The following is a 17,500-nucleotide window of genomic DNA, read 5'->3' on the forward strand; positions in this document are numbered from 1 at the left end:
TTCTTTTTTTCTTCCTCCTCCTTCGCATTGCTTTTTTCTTCATCCTCTTTTTCATTCCCACCTTCTTCCTTCTTCTTTTTCTCTTCCTCCTCCTACTCATTCCCGTTTTCTCCCAACTCATCCTCCTCTTCCTCCTCCTTCTCTTTCTCACTGTTTTCCTTTTCCTCTTCTTTGCCCTTACTTTCTTCCTTCATCTTCTCCCCTTTCTCATTCCCTTCCTCTTCCTACGCCTTAGCCTTGCCCCCTCTTCTCCGTCCTCTATACTCCCCATAAGCGTTTTTTTTTTTCCGAGTCTCTTGTACGCACTTGTTTCAAGAGCTCTTATGGACTTTTCTGTGAGGACTCCCGACTTTCTTTTGAAAGAACTATCACACTCTTATCTTGGTTACCTCACGTACCTTTCGCTGTCGAAGCTCTTATGCTGTCTCCTACTCTTTTTTGGAAGTCTTGCGGTGTTTGGTCTCTCTCTCTCTCTCTCTCTCTCTCTCTCTCTCTCTCTCTCTCTCTCTCTCTCTCTCTCTCTCTCTCTCTCTCTCTCTCTCTCTCACACTCACTTTCTCTCTCTCTCTCTCTCTCTCTCTCTCTCTCTCTCTCTCTCTCTCTCTCTCACACACACACTCTTCTCTCTCTCTCTCTCTCTCTCTCTCTCTCTCTCTCTCTCTCTCTCTCTCTTTACGCGTTTCGGCTCTATAACGTCTCATTCGACCTTGCAGTTTGAGCTCCTCTCTCGCGTTCTTGTTATGGATCTTCTTGAACTATTTTTGACTGTGTTGCTCTTCTTAGGATTCCTGTGTTCTCTCAAGACTTTCAGGTATTCTGATTAACCTTCTCACTCAGGTAAAATTACCTAGAGGATGAAAAGGAAGTGCCACTCACTGCCAAGTAGATTAACAGTGGAAGACTTTAATCCCTCTTCTAACACGAGGTTGATACTTGGATGAGTTGTGCAGCCGGCAACCCCCCCCTTCCCCCCCAAAAAAAGGAAAGAAAAAAATCCATCTAGTTCTGAAATTTGTTTGCTGTACAAACCTCTATTCCGAGCGCTCTCACACTTCCATTTACATATATAAGCGTTATCCTAATCTCTTTAGCGTGTTTCGCATTTGTCGTTCTGCTCAGCCAGACATCTCTATATGATTCTAATGCTCTTGCCGAGGCTTCTCCATGCTCTTTGATTCTAAAGCCATCGTCAACACGACTCTTGTTACTTAACCTTTCAGTTTGGCTTTCAGTATTATTATTTTTTTTTCGGAATTATGTTAAGAGAACTAACGTGAAATTAATTTTGCTGAGGGGAAAGCCTGCGACGAAAGGGGTTCAGTTGAGGTTTCGGTTGATGTACTACTGTACGTAACTAGATCGATCTTTGGCTTCATTTATCTGGCAGATCTCTTTCTATGACTTTGTCTGTCTATCTGACTGTCTGTTTATTTGTCTATCTTTCTGTCGGTCGGTCTGTCCACCTCTTGGTCGGTCTGTCAGTCTGCTTATCTGTCTGTCTGCCCGTACGTCAGTCTTTGTATGTCTGTTTGTTTTTCTACTTGTCTATCTCTTTACATGTTGGTCTGTCTGTCAGCCTGTTTATCTGTCTGGTTGTCCGTCCGTCTATATCTGTCTGTTTTTCTGTCCATCTATCTGTCTGTCTGTAGGCCGGTCTCTGTCCATGTTTGACTATCTTTTTGCCTTTTCCATTTGTCTATCCTTTTCCCTAGCAACTTGTAAGTCCGTTTTCTTTCCCTTCTCTATTTTTCTTTTTCAGATTCCGCCACAGCGACTAATACTTCCTTCTCCTCTAACCCCTACTTTCTTACACTTTACTATATTTCTCAATCAGCTTTGGCCCTTACCCCTCGTCTTCATTATCGTTGTTTTCAATCCCTTTTAATTCCCCTCTCCGTTACTAAATCATCATTCTTCCAGTCTTCCTATACCTTCCCGCTTCCTATTCCTCCTCTTCCTTCTTCTCTCCTGTAACTCCTCTCCCTACCTTTCACCTTATCTTTTCCTCCTCTTAATCTTCTTTCTCTTCTCACACCCTCTGCCTCTTCTCTTCCTTTCCTCCTCCTAATCTTCTTTCTCTTCTCATACCTTCTTCTTCCTCTTTTCCTCCTTCTCCTACTTCTCTCTGTCCTCTATTAATTTAATTTTCTAACATTTCAACTCATTTTCCCCCCGATTCCAAGTAATCTTCCTCTTTCTCTTCCTCCCCTTTCCTCATCTTCTTCCCTCTCCTTCTTCACCTTCTCCTCCTCCTCCTTCTCCTCCTCCTTCTTCTACTTCTCTGTTCATATTGCAATGCGCTGTTGCATCTGATATGATTGTCTTTGAGGCAAAAAAAAAAAGAAAGAAAAAAAAAGAAAAAAAAATCAGCTCCGTTAAATGCTGATAAACATCATGCCATGACAAACGCACGCGTGTGGTCCCTCTTGCATAAATGCACGCAAATGGTGTCGACGGACACAATCCTACATACACACATATACCAAAGGCTTTTTTCCCCTTACACGAGGGGTAGTCAAAAAGAAAAAGGCATAGAAACCACTCCCACCCATTCCATTCCCTACATATTCCACTCCCCTCCACCCTCCTCCCTCCCTCTTATCTTGGCACCTCCTGGATGACGGATTATCCCTGAATCCCGTCCACTGCCCTGGGTCAGAAGCAGTGTCGTAAGACACAGCACATCCACAGCAAGGCCGCTTCATAAATTCGGCAACCCACCCTCTCCGTCCCCTTATGCAGAAAAGGAGAAGACGGGGAGAAATCCCTTCGGGCTACGTCAATTTTTTTTCATACATACTTCCTCACCCCCCATCCCCCACCCACTCCCCCTCATGCATCACGGCATCATCCATACACAACCCTTCTCCATTCACCCCTATCTTCTGTCCTCTCCCGTCCTTCCTCAACAGACATTCCTCTCTTTTGTAATGCGCCTTTCACACCATCCATCCGTCTCATCCTAAGACGCCCCCTCATATTCACTCCTTCCACCTCTGCCTTCCACACCTCTTTTACTAATCTTTCTTCACTCATTCATTCCATGTATCCAAACCATCCTAATACTCTTTCATCAGCCCAATTTCCCAGCTCCATTTCCACCCCTGTTCTCCTCCTCACCTCCTCATTTCTCACTCTATCCAGCCTAGTAAACCCTATCATACTTCTCAGACATTTCGTCTCAAACACATTCAAACTCCTTATCTCTTCCTCTCTCATGTTCCATGTTTCTGCCCCGTACAGTGCTGTTGGCACAATCATTCCTTCATACAACCTCCTCTTAGCATCCATTCCCAGATGTCTGTTTCTCATTACACTTTTTAATCCACCAAGGCATTTACTCACTTCTCTCAATCTACATTCTACCTCCACCCCCACTCCTCCCTTTCCTGCCACATTCGCACCCAAGTATCTAAAACTATCTACTTCCTACAGTCTCTCACCCTTAATACTCACTTCAAGCCTGCTGTCACTCTCTCCCCTTGTACATCTCATCACCTTACTTTTGCCCACATTTATCTTTAAGTTTCCTTCTTTCACACACCTTCTCAAACTCTGTCACTAATTTCCTCAATCCCTCCTCTGATCCTGCTATAAGCGCAATGTCGTCAGCAAACAACAACTGGCTTATTTCCCACTTTTCTTAATTTTCTTTAACCGTCTCCAACCCCTGACCCACTACCTTTGCATTCACCTTTCGCACCACCCCATCCATGTATAGATTGAACAGCCAGGGCGACATAACATATCCCTGACGAAGTCCCACCTTTACCTCAAACCACTCACTCTCTCCACTTCTAATCCTAACACACGCTCTAACTACTCTCGTAAAAACTCTTGACTGTTCTTAACAGCTTTCCTTCCATCCCATATATCTGCAGTACCTCCCACAGGGCCTTCCTGTCTACCCTGTCGTAAGCCTTTTCCAGATCCATAAAAACCCAAAAAAACATCCTTACCTTTTCCTATAGCTTTCTCACATATCTGTCTTACCACAAAAATCTGATCTACACAACCTCTACCTGTCCTAAAACCACACTGTTCCTCACCAATTACTCCCTCTGTTCCCCTTCTAATCCTCTCAATCAAGACCCTCCCATAAGCCTTCCCAACTACACTCAACAAGCTGATCCCTATGAAACTACTACACTCACACTTGTCCCCCTTTTCCTTGTAAGGCAGAACTATACAGGCACTCCGCCAGTCCTCCGGCACTCTACCCTATCCTAAACAAACATTAAATAACCTCACCAGCCAGTCCACCATAACTGTGCCTCCTTTCTTCAGACATTCTGCATGGCATCCATCCAACCCAAGTGCCTTACCTGCTCTCATCATATTAACAGCTGCTTTCTCTTTATTTTTCCCTATTTCTCCTCCATTTTCCTCACTCATCACTCCCCTTTTCTTAGCACTTCCCACTGGAACTACCTTTCCCTCCCTATCCTCCTTCACATTTAGCAACTCCCTAAAATACTCTGCCCACCTTCCTCTCATTGCTTCCTCTTCCATTATCATCTCTTCATCTGCACCTTTTACCTTTTCTTCTCTACTTGATTCGCCTCCTCTTCCTCTTTTAATTTCTTTCCAAAACATCTTTTTATTACTCTCAATTTTTTTTGTCATACTCTTACCCCATTTCACATCTGCTCTCCTCTTTGCTTCCTTTATCTTATGCTTAACTTCCCTTCTCTTTACTTTGTACCTCTCATACAATTCCCTCGTCCTAATTTGTAGCCAATCTATGAATGTCTGTTTCTTCTCTTCTACACATTTCTTTGCTTCCTTATCCCACCACTCACTACCCTTCCTTCTATTTCCTCCCGCCCTCCTTGTTCCACACATCATCTTTGCACACCTTATGAATCCCTCCTTGAACCATCCCCATTCCTCCTCCACTCCTAGTTCTACTCTATCCTTCACTCCCTCCCACTCCTCTCTCAGCTTCTTATACTCATTCTCCTTTTCTTTCTCATTTAAGCAGTTCACTCTAAGTACCTCCCTACCTTCTGCCCTTTTCCTCTTTCTCCACCTATTATCCACCCTCAAATTATCTTCCACCAGAAAATTATCTGATATTCCCCCACTCTCTCCCCTTAGAACATGTATATCCTTAACTCTTCCTACCATACTCCTGGTCACCACTATATAGTCCATTAATGCTCTATCTACCACCCTTCTACCCACCACCCTCTCCCATTTGTATTTATGCTTGACTTTCTTCCTAAACACTGTATTTGCTATCATCAACTCTCTTTCAAGACACATCTCCACCATCAGCTCTCCACTACGATTTTTACCTGAAACTCCATACTTCCCAATCACTCCGTCTATTGGTTTGTTTCCTATCCTAGCATTAAGATCTCCCAATACAACTACATTGACATTTCTCCCTAATCCCTCTATGCACCCATTTATATCTACCCAAAAAGCCTCCCTTTCCTCTACACTCTTCTCACAACCAGGCCCATACGCACTTACGAAAACTCACATCTCCCTTCCCAGCTTCACCTTTATCCGCATCAACCTTGATGAAACCTCTTTCCACTCCCCTACACGCTTACTTATCTCTTCACTTACTAGTATAGCCACCTCTTCTCTCCCTCGTCCCCTCCACACTCCTGAGTACCTCCCAGCTACACTCCAAAACTCACACTAGCCCTTCCCTTTCATTTTAATTTCACTCAAAGCCAGCACATCCATCTTTCTTCTCGCAAACATACTGCCTATCTCTTCCCTTTTACTCTCATCTGTACCACATCCACGCACATTAAAAGACCCAAACCTTAGGGTGCTGGTTGGAAAATTCCGAGACCCTGTTATGCCTTTACTTTTTTAGGAATGTCCCCTTTTGGGGCTACAGGTAGTAGGACTCCTAATCCCATCCCCCGTTCCGTTTTTTGTCGCCTATTACGACTCAAGTGGAAAGACTTAGTGGTAGCATTCTCTTCCCCCACCACAAGGTAGGCGAAAAAAGGAGATGAATATTCAGAGAAATGGTACAGGACAGTAACAAGGGGTTGGGGGACAGCATAACGGAGGGACAGTCGTAGTATAAACGTGTCATAATTTATCTATGAACAGATTTTTCATCTATCACAGACAAAATGATGTGTGGCTCTGGTCCGTAGGGGCGTCCCATATAGACCCCTAGAGTATCAACAGCATGCTACTCTGCCACAATAACATGCAGCCAATACCCCAGACGGGGACACAATCCTACCTGTAAAATTCAAACACTCACGCACTCGCAAGAACGTTCCTACATAAGCAAAAATAGCGTGTGTATGTGTGTGTGTGTGTGTGTGTGTGTGTGTGTGTGTGTGTGTGTGTGTGTGTGTGTGTGTGTGTGTGTATGTGTGAGTGTGTCTGTGTGTGTATGTGCGCGCGTATATGCATACGAATGGGCGAACAATATTCTTACCTACCTCAATAGAAGTAAACCCATTCTTGACGTATAAAAGATATGACAAAAAGAAAGACTGAAAAGCACACATTCCTTTGAACAAGGGTAGGACGCTTAAAATCTAATCATTTTAGGTCACCAGAGGTCATCTCTGTGTGTTCGATCCAGTGTCACAAAGTTTAATATCTTCGAAAAGAACCTCTTTGGAGAGCATTACACCACGAAAGAGAGATGATGAAAATAACTATATTGGAAATTATTTCTTTTGTTGTGATTCTTGATATTTTTCCGCTCTAGGTTGTGAGCCATATTACATTCTAGAAATTCTAACTTGGTATCACAATAACAGGCGCTTCTATCATTGAAAGCAATATCGTCTCAAAGAAGCGGAACTGTATAGGTAGTAAAGGAGAGAGTATACGATTGGCCCTAGGAAGGAATGTTAGTAGATGAAATTGATCAAAATTATATATATATATGTATATATATATATATATATATTTATATATATATAAATATATATATATATATATATAAATATATATATATATATATATATATACATACACACACACACACACACACACACACACACACACACATATATATATATATATATATATATACACACACACACACACACACACACACACACACACACACACACACACACACACACACACACACACACACACACACACACACACACACACACACACACACACACACACACACACATATATATATATATATATATATATATATATATATATGTATATATATATGTATATATATACTTATATATATATTTTAGGGCATATGCTCTGTCTTCAACGCTTAAAAGAAGGCTTCGTGCTCTGGTCCGTAGAGGTTAACTGCGTAGAAATTGTAGAGTACCTATCCGATACATGTTACCTAGTTGCAGTATCTTCGGCCATGACTGTGTCATGACTGTGTCTTTTCCATTCATTAACCATTCTGTTGGTAAGCCAGTTCTTGCTTATTTCCTTCTTAAACTTAAGCTTGTCCAGTTTAAACCCTTTACTCACTTGAATACCTCTATTACATCACCTATCATCCCTGTCCAAAAGTCTGCTCTTGAAACAGTCAATAGTTCAGCACTCACTATATGGTTACTAAGTCTATTTCATTCATTAACCACTCTATTGATAAGCCAGTTCTTGCTTATTTCCCCCTTAAACCTAAGCTTGTCCAGTTTAAACCCTTTACTCACTTGAATACCTCTATGTGATTACCCTGCACTCTTCACTTTTCCAGAGAGTGTAAGTTAAGGTGCCTAAGCCTGTTTTCGTAGGTTAAATTTCTAAACCCTTAATTCAGACTCGCTTTAAAGAAAAAGTCTGTATATTTGAATAGAAAAAATGTAAAAAACTCATAAAGATATGGCCGTATGAATTGGAAATCCACGATATTCTCTGATGAATGTAGGAAAAGGGTTAAAAATTAATAAATGAATAAAGAAATATAGATAAGTACATAAATAGATGATGAAATAAATAAATCATTGAATGAACGAACGAATGAATGAATGAATGAATAAATAAATGAGAAAGATAATGAATAATCAAGATAAATAAGCGAATAAGTAGTGAAATAAATGAATAGAAGTTATTGAGATAGTAGTCGGTGAAAAGTAAATACAACACTAAATAAAACAGAATAAAATAGTAAAACAAATAAATAGAAAATAAAAGCTCGTCGTAATCCATGGCACTGTGTGTCAGCTCTGGTATGTATACACAGGGCTTTGGGGCAGTGGGGATCGACCTTGCCTTGTAAGTGTGAAGGTCAAGCTGACTGCCACTTACCCTCTTGACTATCCGAACATATTGATTTATTATTTATCAAATTTTATTATTATTTATCTGTTTGTTTATTGTTCTTCGTTATCTATTTATTTTATTTATTTTATTTTATTTTATTTTTTCACATCGTACCCATTTATGCACCAAAAACATCTCCTGTCGGAATGCTCTTTCTTTGTAACTCTTTGTGAGGCCATCGTTGGGATTTCAGCGCCTCCTGGCGTAGGCTTTCTATTTACAGATTTCCGCCGGCGACTTGAACTTCGAGCTTGCCTCGGAAGTCACGTGGTCTCAGGTTCCGTCCCAGCAGGAAACGGTGACTGCTACTTGCCCCGACTGTCCAAGCACATAAGGCAATTTTTACAACCTTGGCCACGGATAAACGTCATCTAGTGTAGGCTACTCATCTTGTGACGCTACAACGGTCACATGATGTAGTACATTTTTTAGTTTATATTTTGTATTCTTATTTATTTCTATCTGTCTATGTTACTCAAAACGTCTTCTGAACATGAAAGTCACTCACTCTTGCCTCCGGGGAACACATCTCGGGAGGAACCTCCTTCGAGCCAAGAACACTTGCCTTAGGCAAGAACGTCATCTAAGGGAACAGCTTTTGGATTTCGATTTCGTGTCGGGCGGCAGATTGAATACAAATACGGGAAGTTTAAGCGAGGTCATGTAAGAAGTCACAGCCGAACCGCCGGGTGGGTACTAAACTCCCCCCCCCCCAAAAAAAAAGAAAAAAAAAAAAGGGATGCTTACACTCTTTTACTTTTGCCAAAGATATACTATTTGATAAGTCCCTGTGCCATCACCCCCTTGGTGGCACAAACCTTCGCCAGAAAAGAACTTATACGAAAATCTTCTCTGCCTTGGTAGAGGATAAGGATAATGAAGTCATGGGGAAGGAAGAGGAGGGGAAGGAATAGGAAGAAGAGATGGAGGAGGAAGAGGAGGAAGAAAAAGAAGAGAAGAAAAACGAGGAGGAGGAATGGGAGTATGAGGTGGAGGAGAAAGGGGAGAAAGAGAAGAAGACAGGGGAGGAGGAGGAGGTGAAGATTGGAGAGGAGGAGGAAGGGGAAGAGGAGAAAGAGTAGGAAGATGTAAAAGAGGAGGAGGAGGAATGAGAGTATGAGGTGGAGGAAAAAGGGGAGAGAAAGAGGAGAAGAACGGGGAGAAGGAGAAGGTGACGAAAGGAGAGGAGGAGGAAGGGGAAGAGGACAAGGAGGAAGAGGAGAAGGAGAAGCAGAAAGAGAAAGAGGAGGAGGAGGAGGGAAACATATATCACAGAAGAAACCTTCGTCATTATCAAAGGAAATTTTGAGGGACTTGCGAAAAAAAAAGTTGGTAAACTTTCGTGTAAGGGGGTGGGAAGTGGGGTGTGAAGGATAGGGGGTAGGTGGAGAAGCTGGCTCAAGATTTAAGGGAAAGGTGTGTTGAGTGGTAAAGGAAGAGGGGGATGATTTTTTTTTTTTTTTTTTTTTAGGGGAGGGAGGTCGGTTAGTTAAAAAAGTTTGTGGAAATCTTCAACGCATGAGAAGTTGTAGACATCAAGGGCTTAGCTACACGAGGATGAGACACCATCACGATGAGGTAAAGCTGAGAACTCATACAAATCAGTAACGTCACACCCGTACGTGGTCAAACGAAACTTGCAACAAAATGTGTTTAAGAACGTGCGAATATGATCACAGTCAGGGACGTCCATGACTACGAGAACTGAATTGTGTTGCATAAAGATCCAGGCCATTCTACCCAGCGGCGTAGAAGAAGAACGCGAAGCCGAACGCGAAGAAGAAGAAGAAGAAGAAGAAGAAGAAGAAGAAGAAGAAGAAGAAGAAGAACGAGAAGAAGAAGAACGCGAAGAAGAACGCGAAGAAGAACGCTAAGAAGAAGAACGCGAAGAAGAACGCGAAGAACGCGAAGAACGCGAAGAAGAAGAAGAAGAAGAACGCGAAGAAGAAGAAGAAGAAGAACGCGAAGAAGAAGAAGAAGAAGAAGAAGAAGAAGAAGAAGAAGAAGAAGAAGAAGAAGAAGAAGAAGAAGAACGCGAAGAACGCGAAGAAGAAGAAGAAGAAGAAGAAGAAGAAGAAGAAGAAGAAGAAGAAGAAGAAGAAGAAGAAGAAGAAGAAGAAGAAGAAGAAGAAGAAGAAGAAGAAGAAGAAGAAGAAGAAGAAAAAGAAGAAGAAAAAGAAGAAGAACGCAAAGAACGCGAAGAACGCGAAGAAGAAGAAGAAGAAGAAGAAGAAGAAGAAGAGAAAGAAGAAGAACGCGAGGAAGAAGAAGAACGCGAGAACGCGAAGAAGGCGAAGAAGAAGAAGAAGAAGAAGAAGAAGAAGAAGAAGAAGAAGAAGAAGAAGAAGAAGAAGAAGAAGAAGAAGAAGAAGAAGAAGAAGAAGAAGAAGAAGAAGAAGAAGAAGAAGAAGAAGAAGAAGAAGAAGAAGAAGAAGAAGAAGAAGAAGAAGAACGCGAAGAAGAAGAAGAAGAAAAAGAAGAAGAAGAAGAAGAAGAAGAAGAAGAAGAAGAAGAAGAAGAAGAAGAAGAAGAAGAAGAAGAAGAAGAAGAAGAAGAAAAAGAAGAAGAAAAAGAAGAAGAAGAAGAAGAAGAAGAAGAAGAAGAAGAAGAAGAAGAAGAAGAAGAAGAAGAAGAAGAAGAAAAAGAAGAAGAAAAAGAAGAAGAAGAAGAAGAAGAAGAAGAAGAAGAAGAAGAAGAAGAAGAAGAAGAAGAAGAAGAAGAAGAAGAAGAAGAAGAAGAAGAAGAAGAAGAAGAAGAAGAAGAAGAAGAAGAAGAAGAAGAAGAAGAAGAAGAAGAAGAAGCAGAAGAAGAAGAAGAAGAAGAAGAAGAAGAAGAAGAAGAAGAAGAAGAAGAAGAAGAAGAAGAAGAAGAAGAACACGAAGAAGAACGCGAAGAAAAAGAAGAAAAACGTGAAGAAGAAGAAGAAGAAGAGGAAGAACGCGAAGAAGAAGAACGCGAAGAAGAAGAAGAAGAACGTTAAGAAGAAGAAGAAGAAGAAGAAGAAGAAGAACGCGAAGAAGAAGAAGAAGAAGAAGAACGCGAAGAAGAAGAAGAAGAACGCGAAGAAGAAGAAGAAGAAGAAGAAGAAGAAGAAGAAGAAGAAGAAGAAGAAGAAGAAGAAGAAGAACGCGAAGAAGAAGAAGAAGAAGAAGAAGAAGAAGAAGAAGAAGAAGAAGAAGAAGAAGAAGAAGAAGAAGAAGAAGAAGAAGAAGAAGAAGATGAACGCGAAGAAGAAAAAGAAAAACGTGAGGAAGAAGAAGAACGCGAAGAAGAAGAAGAAGAAGAAGTAGTAGTAGTAGTAGTAGAAGTAGTAGTAGTAGTAGTAGTAGTAGTAGTAGTAGTAGTAGTAGTAGTAGTAGTAGTAGTAGTAGTAGTAGTAGTAGTAGTAGTAGTAGTAGTAAAGGACCAGCAGCAGCATTACGAGGAGTATGAGGATGAGAGGGGTGAAGAGAAGAAGGAGAAGGAGGAGGAATGAGAAAACGGAGAAGGGAAAAGAGGAGGAAGAGGAGAAGGAGAACTAGAATGACGGATCTTTCTTCCTTTCCTGCCTGGCTCCCCGCAACTTTATTCAGCCGAGCAGGAAACCTCTTCGAAATGAAAGTGCTGAAGGCGCCAAAGGAAATTGTTGAGAGTTAATTAATTAAAGTGATTGAGGAAATAGCGGCGAGTGAGGGGGGAAATAGGCCAAGACCCGAGCTGACATATTCGAAGGAAGAAGCATTATTAAAAAGAAAAAGAATAAATGTTAAAAGAAAGGAGAGAAAGAGAGAAGGAGAGAAGCTGGAAGGAATGGAGGATTGAGGTTGGGAGTGTGATAATAAAGTGGAGGTATGGAGGGGAATACAGATGGAGAAAAATGTCGTGCTCTGATACTGAGAAATAAATAGGTAGAAGAGTTTCCTTTATTCGCATATCGGTGCTTGCACACAACCACAAGATCGACTGGGAGAATGGCCGCCTTTCTTTACGACTATATGAAGGTGTATCCTTGCATTTACAACTGTTTGGATATATTAACATCTGTACAGACATTTGTATAATTTATGTATCTTTATATATCAATAATTAGATATCTTATATATATTTGTGTGTGACTCACTGTATCAATGATTGCAATTGGCATTGCTTGCATAAAAGTGCTCCCAATTAACTGGAACTCTCTGAAGTTATCTGTGTATTGCAGCAACTGCTTTCAGACACTAGTCTCGGCGTGGGACGCCTAGGTGTCTGCACGTAGTTTGCAATATTCTGAAGGTGTCTGAATTGTGGACAATTATCTCAAAGTGCCTGTGTTCGCCTACCGTAGTCCATGATTGGAGGTGAATGTGATGATGACGGTGGTGGCCATTGTAATGGTGATGGTGTTAATGATGGTTGCTGTTTGTGACTGATAGTGATAATGATAATGATGGTGTAGTTAATGGTAATTGTGTTTGTGATTGTGAATATATGTTTAATAATAAGAAGAACTAAAATAAAAGAGGAAAGAAAATGAAGAAATAGAAGAAGAAGACGAAAAAAGAGGAAGAAAACAAAGAGGAAGAAAAAATGAAAGAGCGGGAAGATAAGAAAATCTTCGAAAATACATGCAGGACGGTAACCATCATGGGTAAAAAAATAAACAAGTAATTAATTCAACTATTTTACATTATATAACCGTACGTACGCTTTACTTCTATCTGCTGAACGAAATGATCTGGTATCATTCAGAAGAAATCCTTTGAAGTACGTCAATCGGTTGAAGGAGCTGATCGAGATGACTGTGATCCATCCATTTAGGGCCCCCCGATGCGCGTTCGCCAAATGGAATCTGTGATGGAGTTTGGCCTCAAGGGGAATGTGAAACGTTCGTGTGTAGGTACGGCTACTAAACTGACAAAAAATGTAGACACAGATTCACCCGAGACAAAAAAAAAAAAAAAAAAAAAAAAAATGAATAAAGTAAAATCAGATGAAAAACGAGTAGAATAAAATGAAATTTGATCAAACTAAGATTAAACAAAATGAAAGAATATAAAAACAAAACAAGATAAAATTGAACAAAATAAGATCGAATATGATAAAAAAAGTAAATGAAAATAAAATCAAATAACAATAAAACCAGAACAAAATAACATCGAATATGATAAAAAAGTAAATGAAAATCAAATCAGATAAAATAAAATAAAATAGCAAAAAATAAAATAAAATAGAATGAATAAAAACAATAAAACTAGATGAAAAATGAGAAGATAATGAACAGACAGAAAATTAAGATTAAACTGTCACAAAACAAATCAAATAAGAAATGGAGAGAAAAAAGTAAAATACAAATATAATCACGTACAAGCTAGGAAACCTACGCCAGGAGGAACTAAGTAGCTGTGGCTGAAGCCGTCACCTTTGCCCTATTATGCAGTTGGAGAGGTGAGACTGATAACAGTCACTACAGGGAATTGGGAAGGAGTGCGGGATTTGAACCCACACTTAGGTAAATGTGAGACCAAAATTTTCTTGATTGCGCCACCAGTGTAAGAGTCAGAGAGAAAAGAATAAGATGGTAGAAAATAGATGAAGATAGAAAACAATGAAATAAAATAAATTGAATAAAATAGAATAGAATAGAATAGAATAAAATAAAATAAAATAAAATAAAATAAAATAAAATAAAATAAAATAAAATAAAATAAAATAAAATAAAATAAAATAAAATAAAATAAAATAAAATAAAATAAAATAAAATAAAATAAAATAAAATAAAATAAAATAAAATAAAACAAAGTAAAATAAAACAAAACAAAATAAAATCCATACATATACCAAAGTCTTTTTCCCCATTATAAGGGAGGTTGCCAAAAAACAAATGCATAAAAACCATTCCCACCCATTCCATCTCTATCACACTCCACTCCCCTCCACCCTCTCCCCTCCTTACCATCTTGGCACCTCCTGGATGACGGGTCATCCCTGCATCTTGTCCACTGCCCTGGGTCATAAGCAGTGTCGCAAGACACAGGACATCCCCAGCAAGGCCGCTTCATTAAATCGGCAAACCTCCCTCTCTGTCTCCTCATGCGGAAAAGGAGAAGACGGGGAGAAATTCCTTCGGGCTGCGTAATTTTTTTTTTCACACATACTCCCTCACCCCCCACCCCCCACACATTCCTTCTCATGGATCACAACATCATCCATATACAACCTTTTTCCATTCACCCCTGTCTTCTGTTCTCTACCGTCATTCCTCAACAGACATTCCTCTCTTCCCCAAAGCCCTTTTACCCCATCCATCCATCTCATCCTAGGTCACTACATCATGTTCACACCTTCCACATCTGCCTTCCACACCTCTTTTACTAGTCTTTCTTCACTCATTCTTTCCGCGTGTCCAAACCACCCCAATATTCTTTCATCCACCCTATCTCCCAACTCCCTTTCCACCCCCGTTCTCCTCCTCACCTCCTCATTTCTCACTCTAACCAGTCTAGTAACCCCTATCACACTTCTCAGACACCTCATCTCAAACACATTCAAACTCCTTCTCTCATCCTCTCCTATGATCCATGTTTTTGCTCCATACAGTTGTGTTGGCACAATCACTCCTTCATACAGTCTCCTCTTAGCATCTATTACCAAATGTATATTTCTCATTACACTTTTTAATCCACCACTTGCTTCTCTCAATATACATTCTCTCTCCATCTCCACTCCTCCTTTTCCTGCCACATTTGCACCCTAGTATCTAAAACTATCCACTTCCTTCAGTCTCTCTTCCTTAATACTCACTTCCAGTCTGCTGCTACTTCGACCCCTTGTACACCTCATCACCTTACTTTTACCCACATTTATCTTCAACTTCCTTCTTTTACACACCTTTCCAAACTCTGTCAATAACTTCCTCAATCCCTCCTCTGATCCTGCTACAAACGTAGTGTCGTCCGCAAACAACAGCTGGCTTATCTCCTACTTTTCTCCATTTTCTTTAACCATCTCCAATCCCTGACCCTTGCATTTATCTCTCGGACCACCCCACTTACTCTTTCCATTTCTAATCCTGACACACGCTCTACTACTCCCGTAAAAGCTCTTGACAGCTCCTAAAAGCTTTCCTCCTATCCCGTATATCTCCAATGCCTCCCACAGTGTCATAAACCTTTTCCAAATCCATAAAACCCCCAAAAACATCCTTATCTTTTCCTATAGCTTTCTCACATATCTGTCTTACCACAAAAATCTGGTCTACGCATCCTCAACCTGTCCTAAACCCACACTGTTGCTCACCAATTACTCCCTCTGTTCCTCTCCTAATCCTCTAAATCAAGACCCTCCCATATGCCTTCCCAACTACACTAAATAAACTAACCCCTCTGAAACTACTACACTCTCACTTGTCCCCCTTTCCCTTGTAAAGTAGAACTATACAGGCACTCCTCCAGTCCTCCGGCACTCTACCCTCTCGTAAACAAGCATTAAATAATCTCACCAGCCAGTCCACCATCACTGCACCTCCTTTTCTTCAGACATTCTGTATGGCATCCATCCAGACCAGGTGCCTTACCTGGTCTCATCATCTTAACAGCTGCTCTCACCTCATCTTTCATTATTTCTTCTCCCTTATCCTCACCCATCACAGTCATTTTCTTAGCACTTCCCACTGCAATTACCTTTCCCTCCCTATCCTCCTTCACATTTATTAATTCCCTAAAATACTCTGCCCAACTTTCTCTTACTGCCTTCTCTTCCATTATTATCTCTCTATCTGCACCTTTTACCTTTTCCTCTCTACTTGATTCGCCTCCTCTTCCTCTCTTAATTTCTTTCCAAAACATCTTTTTATTACTTTTAAAATTTTCTGTCATACCCTTACCCCATTTCACACTTGCCCTCCTCTTTGCCTCCTTTATCTTATGTTTTACTTCTCTTTTCTTTTCTTTGTACCTCTCATACAATTCCCTATTTTGTAACCAGTCTGTGAAAGCTCGCTTCTTCTCTTCCAGAACCTTCTTTGTTTCCTCATCTCACCACTCATTACCCTTCCTTCTATTTCCTTACCATCCTCCTTGTTCCACACACCATCTTTGCACACCTTGTGACTTCTTCCTTGGACCATTCCCATTTCTCTTCCACTCCTAGTTCTATTCTATCCTTTACTCCTTCCCACTCCTCTCTTAGCTTTTTGTACTCCTTTTCTCCTTTTCTTTCTCATGTAAGCAGTTTACTCTAAGTACCTCCCTACCTTTTGTCCTTTTCCTCTTCCTCCATCTATCCTACACTCTCAACTTACCTTCCACCAAAAAAATATCTGATATTCCCCCACTCTCTCCCCTTAGAACATGTACATCCATAACTCTTCCTATTATACTCCTTTCTACCACTACATAGTCCATTAAAGCTCTATCTACCACCCTTCCATCCACCACCCTCTCCCATGTGTACTTATGCTAGATTTTTTTCCTAAACACTGTATTTGCTATCAACAACTCTCTAGACACAGCTTCACCATCAACTCTCCACTACGATTCTTTCCTGGAACTCCACATTTCCCAACCACTCCGTTTATGGCTTCATTTTGTTCCCTAGCATTAAGGTCTCCCAATACTACTACATTAAAGTTTCTCCCTAATCCCTCTATTCACTCATTTAAATCTATCCAAAAAGCCTTTCTTTCTTCTACACTCTTCTCACTACCAGGTACATATGTAGTTACAAAAACCTACATCTCCTTTTCCAGTTACACCTTCACCCACATTTACCTTGAAGAAACCTTTTTTCACTCCTTTACACGTTTACCTATCTCTTCATTTACTAGTATAGCCACTCCTCTCCCTCGCCCTCTCTTCACTCCTGAGAACCTCCCAACTACACTCCCAAATTCACACTCACCCCACCCTCTCAACTTAGTTTCACTTAGTGCCAACACATCCATCTTTCTTCTCACAAACATAATGCCTATCTCTTCCCTTTTACTCTCATCTGTACTACATCTATGCAAATTAAAAGACCCAAACCTTAGGGTACTGTTTGGAAAACTCCTAGACCCTCATATGCCTTTACTTTTTTTTTCTCGCCTCTCATGATTTAAGTGAGAAGACCTGGTGGCAGCATTCTATCCCCCACCACATGATAAAAAAAAAAGAAAAGAAAAAGGAAATGAATATTCAGAGAAATGGTACAGGACAGCAACATGGGTTGGAAGGTCAGCATAACGGAGGCACAGTCGCAGTATAATAAAAGTGTCATCATTTCTCTGTGAACAGATTCCTCCTACATCACA

This window comes from Oratosquilla oratoria, chromosome 2 (genome assembly GCF_046742065.1).
Source record: "Oratosquilla oratoria isolate Oo_2021 chromosome 2, ASM4674206v1, whole genome shotgun sequence".
Taxonomy (NCBI): Eukaryota; Metazoa; Arthropoda; class Malacostraca; order Stomatopoda; family Squillidae; genus Oratosquilla; species Oratosquilla oratoria.